Source organism: Armigeres subalbatus, chromosome 1, assembly GCF_024139115.2.
Source record: "Armigeres subalbatus isolate Guangzhou_Male chromosome 1, GZ_Asu_2, whole genome shotgun sequence".
NCBI classification, from domain to species: Eukaryota; Metazoa; Arthropoda; class Insecta; order Diptera; family Culicidae; genus Armigeres; species Armigeres subalbatus.
This window is the reverse complement of record NC_085139.1, coordinates 242,335,525-242,346,198: the sequence shown is the minus strand read 5'-3', so window position 1 is coordinate 242,346,198 and position 10,674 is coordinate 242,335,525. Positions and strand designations below refer to the sequence as shown.

The 10,674-nt window shown below is 38.0% G+C and overlaps 1 protein-coding gene across 1 annotated transcript in view; it reads left to right on the top strand.

Moving 5' to 3' along the window:
• LOC134206144 (uncharacterized) overlaps positions 1–10,674 on the top strand; it is a 44,279-nt gene that overhangs the window by 29,388 nt on the left and 4,217 nt on the right. The window lies entirely within an intron of this gene.

Sequence of the window (10,674 nt, the reverse complement as noted above, 5' to 3'; positions counted from 1 at the left end):
ATGATATTGGAGAAGCGGACACGTGCCAAGGCATGCATTTTAGTTACGAACTTTTTTACTACTTGGTGTTTGCTCTCTCACAGTACGCATTGAAGATAATTTATTGCTTCATCACTGGAATTGCATCTTACAACTGAGGGGTCGCTGCTTCTGTCAGACATCCATGTCGAACCCTTCTCAGTTTAATAGATGTCTAGATGACACTGACCAATATTTGTCATCATAACAAAAAGTGGACTACGGGCATTACTATTCGTTATTCTCTTCTTCAGTTATTAACTGCAAGGTTCCCAGCTACTACGTTAAACAGATCACCGTGAAAATGTCGCTGAGATGAGATAATAATACGCAGAATTTTTCAAAGAGTCAGAGCATCACGGAAGTGAAGTGTTGAAAACCGCTGTTTTAGTCCATTTGGCGGTGATGTATGATGCCTCGTGCAAGCGGGTAAACTCAAATACATAAATGAAGCTACTTTGAAACAGCTGAAACGAATTTAATTGGAATTATAGAAGCTCAGAGCATATTTGCTTACACAATATCTTGACAAACGGGAAAACATTCAGCTTGGGAGAAGAAGGGTTTGTTAATTCCGTCAATAACGTTGCTGATATATCTCTCGCGAATCAAACAGAAGGATGCACGTAATTAAAGCGGCGCTCACGAATTACCGCTCTTGATCCAGATTATTAGGCACATCGATCAAACATTACGTGACGATTGTTGGCATACGATCTATAGCACTTTGAAACCTCCATTAGGGTAAGACCACTATTTCCAAATCGCAAATTTACTATGCAAAAATAAAAATGAATAATTGAAAAAACACTGTAGCAATCTTGTATCAATTAAAGGTGGAAAAAACATCATATTTTACATTATTACAAACAGAATTACAGTTGGGACTGTTATGCTGCAATTGATAAGATGGGACAAAATGACTTGATATTTTTTCAGAGTTTTGTAGAACAAACTTCCCCTTTTTATTAATTTCTTATAAAGTTTAGCATAAGTTCTGATGATTCCAACAAATAACTCAAAATCAATGGAAAATCGAATGGGACAATTATGCCGCACACAGCAGACTAGTAATACACAATATTATTAATAAATATGAGTAATTTTCGTTCGAATACTTTTTGACTTGACCCCAAATTGCGCATCTATTTTATAACGCCATGAACACAATTAGAAGGCGCGAAGTAAACCATCCATGCCGAAGATAGAATACGACGACGCCCGCGATGTTAATTGCTATTTTCTACACTTTTCCTCGTTTTCCCCGTTTTTAGTTGGGTGGAAAACAAATCTTTGTTGCAATTAACCGTTTTGTTCGTAGGTGGGTAATAGATTTGAATTGAGTGTCGTGCCAGGTTGGATTGGATGAGTGTTGTGAACTAGGTGGACGCCATTATTCCGATACACGTCCCTCCATGCTAAAGCATTTACTTTGGCGGTGATTCAGAAAAGGGTGCGGTTGAATTTCATCGTACACAGACAGGTGGTTCGTGTGCCGTGATGCATGATTCGATATGATCAATTTAGGTTCACAATGGCATAATGCTTAACTAAGAATATCTATCTCCATGACTGATCAGAATCAGTAAAATTTTATTGAATCTTATTGGAATTGATCATTCATTCTTGCTGTTCAAGTTTCAGTGGCTCCAATAGCTTAGCTTAGCTAAGCTTTGACTGACTACACATATAAGGTTGCTACTCCGTGGTTGACCAGAATTAATGAAATTGCACAAAGAATCAACTGAATGATTGACTGGGATTGTTCAAGCATTCTCAGTGTCCATGTTTCAGTGACCCAAATGTTCAATCGATCAATAATCTCCCCAGGCCATCTGCGAGTTGTGGGGCTTGCCTAGGATGTGGTGGGGTTTGACAGTGGGCCCTGTTAAATTCCTATAAAAAGCTGCATGTATCCGCAAGTAAGCCCACCAAAGCGACCGTGTGCCGCTCAAAGCGCACAAGCCCAAGTCTTGGTGTTAGGTGAGACGCTAAACAGCCCTGACACGACGGCCCTGCGACGAGACAGAAGGTTTGCGCAGGCCCAATAAGCCGCCTGGAAAACCAATAATTACGAACAATATAAGAGATAATGCGACTCGATATAATCGGCAAAGACCTACGCGACGAATAAAGGATCACGATTGGAAGCTTGGAACATGGAACTGCAAGTCGCTAGGTTTCGCAGGTTGCGACAGGATGATCTACGATGAATTACATCCCCGCAACTTCGACGTCATGGCGCTGCAGGAGATTTGCTGGACAGGACAGAAAGTGTGGAAAAGCGGGCATCGGGTGGCTACCTTCTACCAAAGCTGTGGCACCACCAACGAGCTGAGAACCGGCTTCATAGTGCTGGGTAAGATGCGCCTACGCGTGATTGTGTAGCAGCCAATCAACGCAAGGATGTGCAAGCTGAGGATTAAAGGTCGTTTCTTCAACTATAGCATCATCAACGTGCACTGCCCACACGAAGGGAGACACGACGACGAGAAAGAAGCGTTCTACGCACAGCTGGAGCAGACATACGATGGATGCCCACTGCGGTACGTCAAAATCGCCATTGGTGACATGAACGCACAGATAGGAAGGGAGTAAATGTATAGACCGGTCATCGGACCGGATAGTCTGCACACCGTATCGAATGACAACGGCCAACGATGCATAAACTTCGCAGCCTCCCGCGGAATGGTAGTCCGGAGCACCTTCTTTCCCCTTAATAATATCCACAAGGCCGCATGGAGATCACCTAACCAAGAAAGGGAAAACCAAATCGACGACGTTCTAATCGACGGTAAATTCTTCTCCGACATCACGAACGTTCGCACTTACCGCAGTGCGAATATCGAATCCAACAACTCCCTCGTTGCAGTATGCCTGCGCTCAAAACTCTCGACGGTGTACAACAAGCGTCGAAGTCAAACGCCGCGGCTTAACATTGGACGGCTACACGACGGTAGTTGATCCGTTCACGTAAGGGCCACGTGTCACAGCCTGATATGTGTAAGGACATAAACGGGAACCTTCTTACGAACGAGCGTGAGGTGATCCAAAGGTGGCGGCAGCACTACGAAGAGCACGTGAATGGCGATGTGGCAGACGAAGATGGCGGTATGGTGATGGACCCGGGGGAACGCGCGCAGGACATAATTCTACCGGCTCCGGATCTCCAGGAAGAGGAGATTGGCCGGCTGAAGAACAACAAAGCCCCTGGGGTTGACCAACTACCAGGAGAGCTATTTAAACACGGTGATAAGGCACTAATAGGACCCTCCTTAGCCGTGCGGTAAGACGCGCGGCTACAAAGCAAGACCATGCTGAGGGTGGCTGGGTTCGATTCCCGGTGCCGGTCTAGGCAATTTTCGGATTGGAAATTGTCTCGACTTCCCTGGGTATAAAAGTATCATCGTGCTAGCCTCATGATATACGAATGCAAAAATGGTAACCTGGCTTAGAAACCTCGCAGTTAAAAACTGTGGAAGTGCTTAATGAACACTAAGCTGCGAGGCGGCTCTGTCCCAGTGTGGGGATGTAATGCCAAGAAAAAGAAGAAGAAGAAGAAGGTGAGGCACTGGCTAGAGCGCTGCACTGGGTCATTAGCAAGATTTGGGAGGAGGAAGTTTTGCCGCAAGAGTGGATGGAAGGTGTCGTGTGTCCCATCTACAAAAAGGGCGATAAGCTGGATTGTAGCAACTACTGCGCAACCACATTGCTGAACGCCGCCTACAAGGTACTCTCCCAAATTTTATGCCGTCGACTAGCACCAATTGCAAGAGAGTTCGGGGGGCAGTACCAGACAGGTTACAGTGCCCACGCATCATCTATTCATCGACTTCAAAGCCGCATATGATACAATCGATCGGGACCAGTTATGGCAGCTAATGCACGAAAACGGATTTCCGGATAAACTGACACGGTTGATCAAAGCGACGATGGGTCGGGTGATGTGCGTAGTTCGAGTTTCAGGGGCATTCTCGAGTCCCTTCGAAACCCGCAGAGGGTTACGGCAAGGTGATGGTTTTTCGTGTCTGCTATTCAACATCGCTTTGGAAGGGTAATACGAAGAGCAGGGATTAACACGAGTGGTACAATTTTCAATAAGTCCGTCCAGCTATTTGGTTGCACCGACGACATAGATATTATGGCACGTAACTTTGAGAAGATGGAGAAACCCTATATCAGACTGAAGAGGGAAGCCAAGTGGCTCGGACTAGTCATCAACACGTCGAAGACGAAGTACATGATAGGTAGAGGTTCAAGAGAAGACAATGTGAGCCACCCACCGCGAGTTTGCATCGAGGAAATGGTAGAAGCTCACTGGTGACTGCCGAAAATGATACCAGCAGAGAAATTCGGAGACGCATAGTGGCTGTAAATCGTACATACTTTGGACTCCGCAAGAGCGATCAAATAGAGTTCGCCGCCGTACCAAACTGACAATCTACAAAACGCTTATTAAACCGGTGGTCATCTACGGCCACGAGACGATGCTCGTGGAGGACCAACGCGCACCTGAAGTTTTTGAAAGGAAAGTGCTGCGTACCATCTATGGTGGTGTGCAGATGGCGGACGGTACGTAGAGGAGGGTCTTCCACGAAAGGCTGAAAAGTGAAAATCTCACATAATGCTGAAATAACAAAAGGCTGAAACTCGAAAGGCTAAAAAATCGTGAGAAAACAATATTAGTGGAAAAAATTACATTTGACGTTAAAAGGGGCACAAACTAAAATGATCCGCAACCTTCTTGTGACTTCCTGTTGTCTTTAAATTTTTAAACGGAATTTTTATTTTTTAGTTTATACAAAATTTTGAGATACTGTCGTCGGGGGTGAGAATGGGTCACTGTTTCAACTACTTAGAATGCTTGTAGAATACATTGAATGTATCTGAGGGCAAGAAGACTAAAATATAAGAGACCTTTTTGAACTATTTTTCTCTACGACCTCCAGACTGCCGGTGAGAGCGATGACCCATTCTCACCCCCAGACCCATTGTCACTCCCGATGGCGGTAACATAGAAGGGAACAAGACTTAATTGTTCTTGGTTCTTGTATTTAGTTTTTGATTCTTGCTAAATTGCTTTCTATTTTTTTATTCTTTATTCTTCTCTCTTCTGTCTTATTCTTTTTTCTTCTGTATTCTTTCTTCTTTCTTCCTACTCCTGTTTTCTTCTTCCTCCATTTTCCTTTTTACCTTTTTCCTTTTTCTTTCTTTTTTCTTCATTCTTGTTCCTTCTTCTTTCTTCCTTCTTCATTCTTCCATCTTTATCCTTCCTTCTTCCTTGTTTCTTCTTGCTTCATCATTATTCCTTCTTCCATCTTTATCTTACTTTTTCCTTCTTCCTTCTTCTATGTTCTTTCTTCAATCTTTCATCTTTTTTCCTTCTCCCTTCTTCCGTCTTCTTTCTCTCTTCTTCCATCTTCTTCCTTCTTCTTTCCTCCTTCCTTCGTCTCTGTGAAATTTTTATTCTTTATTCTTTATTCTTTATTATTTATACTTTATTCTTTATTCTTTATTCTTTATTCTTTATTCTTTATTCTTTATTCTTTATTCTTTATTCTTTATTCTTTATTCTTTATTCTTTATTCTTTATTTTTATTCTTTATTCTTTATTCTTTATTCTTTATTCTTTATTCTTTATTCTTTATTCTTTATTCCTTATTCTTTATTCTTTATTCTTTATTCTTTATTCTTTATTCTTTATTCTTTATTCTTTATTCTTTATTCTTTATTCTTTATTCTTTATTCTTTATTCTTTATTCTTTATTCTTTATTCTTTATTCTTTATTCTTTATTCTTTATTCTTTATTCTTTATTCTTTATTCTTTATTCTTTATTCTTTATTCTTTATTCTTTATTCTTTATTCTTTATTCTTTATTCCTTTATTCTTTATTCTTTATTATTTATTCTTTATTCTTTATTATTTATTCTTTATTCTTTATTCTTTATTCTTTATTCTTTTATTATTTATTCTTTATTCTTTGTTTTTTATTCTTTATTCTTTATTTTTTATTCTTTATTTTTTATTCTTTTATTCTTTATTCTTTTTTCTTTATTCTTTATTCTTTATTCTTTATTCTTTATTCTTTATTCTTTATTCTTTATTCTTTATTCTTTATTCTTTATTCTTTATTCTTTATTCTTTATTCTTTATTCTTTATTCTTTATTCTTTATTCTTTATTCTTTATTCTTTATTCTTTATTCTTTATTCTTTTATTCTTTATTCTTTATTCTTTATTCTTTATTCTTTATTCTTTATTCTTTATTCTTTTATTCTTTATTCTTTATTCTTTATTCTTTATTCTTTATTCTTTATTCTTTATTCTTTATTCTTTATTCTTTATTCTTTATTCTTTATTCTTTATTCTTTATTCTTTATTCTTTATTCTTTATTCTTTATTCTTTATTCTTTATTCTTTATTCTTTATTCTTTATTCTTTATTCTTTATTCTTTATTCTTTTATTCTTTATTCTTTATTCTTTATTCTTTATTCTTTATTCTTTATTCTTTATTCTTTATTCTTTTATTCTTTATTCTTTATTCTTTATTCTTTATTCTTTATTCTTTATTCTTTATTCTTTTATTCTTTATTCTTTATTCTTTATTCTTTATTCTTTATTCTTGTTCTTTATTCTTTATTCGTTATTCTTTATTCTTTATTCTGGATGATTTATTCTTCATTCTTTATTCTTTATTATTTATTATTCACTCTTTATTCTTTATTTATTTGTTCTTTATTCTTTATTCTTTATTCTTTATTCTTTATTCTTTATTCTTTATTCTTTATTCTTTATTCTTTATTCTTTATTCTTTATTCTTTATTCTTTATTCTTTATTCTTTATTCTTTATTCTTTATTCTTTATTCTTTATTCTTTATTCTTTATTCTTTATTCTTTATTCTTTATTCTTTATTCTTTATTCTTTATTCTTTATTCTTTATTCTTTATTCTTTATTCTTTATTCTTTATTCTCTATTATTTATTCTTTATTCTTTGTTCTTCATTCTTTATTCTTTATTCTTTATACTTTATTCTTTATTCTTTATACTTTATTCTTTATTCTTTATTCTATACTAGTTTATTGTGGACGCAATAGCGCCCGTGGCAAGTGTTTTTTTTTAATTTTTATAAGTGATAGGGGGAAATACGGCTTTGGCAGGTTTTGTTCTATTATTGGCAGGGGGGTTTTTGTCGACCAAATTTTATGAAATTTGGCCACAATATTCTTTGATATGCAAAGAATGTATAGGCCAAATTTGAGCATAGCCAGATATAAAAAAAACCTTTGCCAATAATATAACAAAACCTATATTCTTTTCTGCATTTGAATCAAAATTTTCAACGTCTGTTGTCTGTGGATTTTTTCATCAAATGCTGTGTCTGGTTGTCACTGGTTTTGTTTTCTGCATATTATAGTAAAAAAGAATTGACGTGACGTACGAGATATGACGTATAAAAATCGCTTCCGTTTTTTTCTTCTGTCATTTACTAAAAAAAAAGTTTTAAGTTTATTCAAATTAAGTTTAAGTGAAACAACCTAAATTTAAGCCCTTTCAAGAATTAGTTAAATACTCTGAGTCTGGATTGAGTAGAAGCTGAACATTTGCCTAGATACGAGAAGAACTGGACCAAATTTTTAAGCGGTAGAGTTACAACGTGCTCCAGAGCTTTCAACGGCGGCCGAAGGAAGAACCCAGGATCTGCTGTGAGTAATCAGTGGTGCACCATCAACGACGACAACATCGGACGCTCGGACCGATCGAGATTGGATCATAGCAAAAGTCACATCGCGTGACTCAGTCAAATTTAGACGATAGATAAGCGTCATTTCAAGGTAAGGGCCCCTGCGTAGCGGAGTTTGAGGTAAGAAGTTTTGTTTTTTCTCTTTAAGATTATTGAGCTAAAAGTTATACTTATACCATTTCACGATCCCAGAATTTTCATATGTATCGCAAATAGAGCAAACATAGTATAAAACATTAATGCTTTTATTGACTCTTTTATTACACACTACTTTACCGATACATATTATTAGCCGTTTATTACTCCTACGCGTATGAAAGTTTCGTTTTTGAGCTCCTGCTAAAGGCTGCCTTACACCTTGGGAAAATTTTCCGCCGGAATTTGGTCCCCGTGTATTTTAAAGGGGGCCGGGATTTTGATTTTCCGTGTCCAAATTCCAAAAACATCCCATATGCAAAAATGCATGGGGGAAAAATCCGCGGATCAAATTCCCGAGGTGTGAGGCTACCTTAAGTAGGTCTGAAAGGCATTTTACAATTTAAAAATATTCACTAGAACGTGGTCAAATAAATAGAAAAGCTCTATTCTCAGAGGTAAACCAGCCGGTGAAGTTGAGCCAGTGTTAAAACCCATTATATAATAAGAATAATTGAAAGAAAGATGACTGTGGATGAGTTCCACCGGTCGAATTATTTCTATATTTTATGGCAATTATGGGACGATGCTTTCTAGTGTACATTTATATTTTTTATCCCTCTTAAGTCCTAATAAGGATTCTAAGACCTCTTGAAAAACCGACTTTTAATCCGAAGCTCGAAGAGTCGAGTGTTAATCGACTCAGCTGAACAAACTGACCACTTTGTATGTGCGTGTGTTTTACGGTAAATATGTTTTATCAAGATCTCAACAGAATGTGAACCGATTTGAGCGCTTTTATCTTTAAAATATAGCATTGTCATTAATTATTTTGCAATCGAACATTGGGTTAAGCAAATCAATTCTGGAAATGAATAGGGGGAAGGGACATTAAATTCAAATTATTTTCTTTCTCGTTTCGAAGAGCGAACAATGGCACTTAAACCTATGCTGATTAACCAAGGCAAGTTTAAAAGCTTCCCCCCATCCTACAATAGGAAAAAAGGAGTTATTTTTGGCCAAAATTTTGACCAATTTTTGGCATAGTATCGATTTTTGTCATATTCTACAAAACCAACGGAATTTGATCACTTTTCGGCTTCCAATACTTATGGTCATATGAAGGTTTTATCATTATATTTAAGTCACAATTTGATGCAACACATTTCCTAAAATGATAAAAAAGCACTATTAGCTTTTGGTGTTGAAAATTCACTAGGTAGAACTTCTTAAACCAATAAGGAATTTCTTTTATTTGATATTTCGTTAAGATTTGTTTTATAATTATATAATGTATTTTGGCAAGGAGTTATCCAACACACTATTCATCCAACACGTTATGGTCAAATATACATTTCGCTTCTATTATGTAGTAATGCAAAATTGTAAATATAATAAATTGTAAATATAATAATAAATATAACGGGAATGGTTTTCGATTTATCATTTATTCATCCACTTAGAATTCATTTGTTGATCAAAATCATTATCATATCAGGGGGGAAGGGGAATTTAATTTCTTTTTGCTCTTTTTTCGTTTCAGAGAGCGAGCAAAGGCGCTTAAACCTAGGCTATTAGCCAGGGCAAGGCTAATACCTTCGCCCCATCCGAGGAAAATCATCGGCAAGGATAATGGAGTGACATAAATTTCTTAGCAAAGTCACTCCCAACGTATTTCCACAAATTTTCTATCATTTGCTTATAATGATACTCCTAAACCACATACCCTACCAACTATCAAACTCCTTGAAATCTATGAGGGCGTCGGTGGGTCGCTGGCCTCTCGTTAATTGGATGTCATATCATCATTTCCTTCCCTTCCCTAGTAACGGAGAAGATGGGCGTGGCCGGCAATGGTAGCTTCCATGCTTTATCATTTTGAACTCCCAATTGGATTGCAAGCCGGTAGTCCTCTACTGACATGAAACATGGACAATGCTATAGGAGGACTTACAAGTACTCGGAGTATCCGGGAGACGGGTGCTTAGGGCTATCTTTGGCAGCATGCAAGAAGACGGTGTGTGGCGGCGAAGAATGAACCACGAGCTCGCCCAACTCTTCGGCGAGTCCAGTATACAGAAGATAGCTAAAGCAAGAATGCCGGCCTTCCGATCCGGAATGTACGAAACGGCGTGGAGCGCAGCGAGCGAGGTGAGCTGACCAGGTACAAAACGACTAGGCGAGTGTGGGGCGCATTCGAGGATGGAGAGATGCGGCCTCGAACCGTGTATTGTGGCGTCAGATGTAAACTAAATAAATTAAATGAGCTTTGTGCTTGCGCTTTTGGTTTTGTGGCATCCCCACGATCGCCGACTTCGCTGACAAGAAGGTGTGTGAAGCAAGTGCTCACGTGCACGTGCTCAAAATGCAGCGAGTTCCGTTCCCGAAAGTGTCCGACTCCAAGACGTCGACAGTAATGAACCTCGTTTACACCGATATATGTGGTCCAATGCGGTCGAAAACCATTTTTCCTGGTGTTTATTGACGACTCTAGCAAAGATATAGTCGCTTACGTTATGCTGTATAAATCCGAACCACTGCAGAAGCTGGAAGAAGAAAAAAAGCATCCTCATTCCCGATAAACGACGAGAAGGACAAGCTGGCCAGCACCCTGAACAGGAGTTGAAAATGGGCATCCTGACTATCTGCCGGAAATCGGTGGAAGAATCGTTTTTATTGACGCCCCCGGCTGGATGAGGGGTAGAGGAAGACGCACACACACAGCACTGCAGAAGCTGGAAGAATAAGTGGAGACTGCGAAAACCCCATTCCACC